Genomic DNA, 3,152 nt, shown 5'->3' on the forward strand with positions numbered 1-3,152 from the left:
GGTCATGTGTGTTTGATTTTTAGAACTACAGTATTTTGCATGCAAATCTGATTGATGCTAATCAGCATAAAAATAAGAAGTAGCCTTTCTACTATGTTACTATTAGGGTTGGCTCTAACAGCACAAATTTATCTAAAAAATAAAACTAGGAATGAAAGATCCAAAAGAGATGCAATAATTCAACAAGAATAATGTTAACAAGAAAACAAATGTAAAAATTAAATATAAAAGTAGAATCAATCACTGCATATCCTAATAAAAACAGAGTAGTCACAAAGTACATAACGGCATTCTTCAAGAAGTTCTTGAAATATTAAATACACATCATTTGTATTTATTTCATATAAATAATAAAATAATATCTGAGTCAATTCACCCAGCTTGCTTAATATGACATAAAGATGCCCTGGGCTTTTTTGTCATAGAACACTCAGAACGGCGTTCCGGCACCTTTTTTTTTTTTTGCAAAAAAAAAAGCTCCCTCTATTTGCTTTAGGAGTAGGCAATCTTGGCTCTTTTTTATAACTCATGGACTTCAATTCCCAGAAATCCTGAGCCAGCCACGCTGAGGGGAAAGAGAGAGGTTTCCAAGCTGAGCCATGCTGGCTCAGGAATTCTGGGTTGAAGTCCTTGAGTCATAAAAGAGCCAATTTTGCCTACCCTGCACTAGGGAGGACATTAAAATTATTTACAAGGATACTTCTTCAGGAACTAAACTTTTAGAATCTAAAACAGCTAATTCAAAAAACTCAACAGGAAAGAACCTCACATTTTTCATCTGCTTCTGTCTTTTGGAAGGTAAAATTAGATAACAAAACAATCTATTTCCTATGTTAACATCTCTGCAATGAAATCAATAAAGGTAACAGGAAAGAAATGAGAAACATTTTTCTCAATGTAATATGTCTAATTTAGCTGATGCTAGAAAAAAATAGTATCTTTTGTAAATACTCTTGAAAACTATTTTGAATCTATAACCATCTATTACAACTAAACCACTTTAAATTAAACAATTCTTAATAATGAAATATTCTTAATTTGGACTTTACTTTTACTGTTTGGACTGTTGTGTGTTTTGGAAAATAGATTATTTAGAATCTAGTTATGTTGCAGTTCAGTCTTTAAATAATTAACCTAGTATATACATAACAATATATGATGTTTTCCATGGTGAGCTTAACATCAATAACAACATTTATTAAAAAGGCTAAAATAATTTCTGGTGGTATTATCTGTACATTAAAATTTTGTTTAGTCACAATCTTTCAAAAGATGTTATATATGTGCATAAGTGTAGTCTGTAGCATATGCCTTTTTAAAAATATCAAACATGCAAAGAAACAAAAATAAGTCCAAAATATCTGTATTACAGCCAGAAATGCCAACTTTGCAACCAATATTTCTCATCCATACGGCACCCTAAGGATATCTGCATACATGCAAATGCTTCTCTGGGATCAGTAACGCAGCAGAGGTTGCTTTTTCCTTCCAGTAACAGATTGCTGGGAAATACCAAACATGGCCTTGAGAATTCCAATGTTTGTTACGAATTTTTCTGGATGTGTTTGGAAAGAGGCTGTTTGGCACCGGAGACCACTGCCACGAGAAACACAGCTCTGGGTCGGGGTTCGGAGCAGCTCCGGGTGGGGGCTCAGCATGGGCTGCGGCGTGGCAACTGTGGGGAGGGGAATCCCTGCGGCGGCTGTGGGGAGGGGAAACCCCATGGCCTGTGGCTCCGAGCCGCAGGGGTGGGGGTGCAAAGGACGGGTGGCGATGCCGTAGCAAGACACCGGTATCACTCCCAGTGACAGCACCTCTGAGTTCTGGCACCTTTTTTTAAAATAGAAATAAAGCACTGAAGATGCCCCATTTCCTGTTTTGCATAGGCATATTCTCATAGTGGAGCCTCAATCTCATAGGTAGCCCATGGCTGAAGTGGGCTGAAGCCACTTGCATGTTCTAACTTGTAAGTTGATAGTTTCTTCTTCATGAAGCTTTGCAAAGCTAATTCTGAACATGTTGCACTATCTTCTAGAGAATTCAAGGCCTTTGGCAATTGATTCTTTGAAAGGGCAGATAGATAGGCTTTCAACTTCCAAAATTACTGCTCTCAAAATATTGAGAACATGATGGACAAGAAAGAAATGATGTTAATTTACAGTAAGTTGATTGTTATTCAAATATTTAAATTTTAACAATAAAATTTAAGTCTCTAGTCTAACAGTATTGAATTGCACAGCTGTACCATTTCTTTCTGCATTGCATGATGAATTTCCTAGATAATGGATTGCACTTACCTTACATAATTTTTACTAGGGTTGATTTTAACAACAAAACGTTTAACCAAACAAGAAAACTAGGAATAAAAGATCAAAAAAGAGATGCAATCGACCTGTGTAACAACAGAACAAATGTGAAAATAAAGATAAAAGTAGAATCAATCACCATATATCCTAATGAAAACAGAGTGGACACAAAATTCATAATGGAATTGTTCAAGAAGTTGTTGAACTATTGAATACACATAATTAGCATTTTTCCATATAAAATAAAAATAAAGTCCAAGTCAGTTCAGTGAACATGAACATAAACGTGTATATGGATGGGCTTCATTTCAATAATCTTATTCATCATTAAACTGGGAGTAAGAAAGACTTCATAGTTGAGGTCCTCTCTGGAATTGCCTCCCAATAGCTGCCCTTTAGTCCCCCAGAAATTTATAGAGGTCATCCACACGGCTTGCTTATCATGACATAAAGATGCTCCATTTCCTGTTTGCCCTTGGCATCTTCTCATAGTGGAGCCTCAATCTCATAAGTAGCCCACTGCTGAGGCAGGTTGAAGCTGCTTACAATGTTCCACCTTGTAAGTAATATTGTTTGTGCTCTTTTGGGAGAAGACTCCCATGCAAATAACCTAGTGGACATGGAGGAGCGATTGAAATAGGCAGTGATATTCTGGGCAACATCTGTTCTGCTGTAGGACTCTTATGTGGCTGGAGGCTTTTGGCCTCCAGGGCAAGTTTTCTTGTTGCTGCATGAGGAATCTGAAATGTCAATGGCACAGACTTTGTGTCTTTGGATGTATGTTGCTTGCTCATGGGAGTATAGTCTCTTGGAAGATCAGTTAGATCTAATGGAAGATCAATTAAA

The sequence above is a fragment of the Vipera berus genome, assembly GCF_964194415.1.
Source record: "Vipera berus genome assembly, chromosome: 1".
Taxonomy (NCBI): Eukaryota; Metazoa; Chordata; class Lepidosauria; order Squamata; family Viperidae; genus Vipera; species Vipera berus.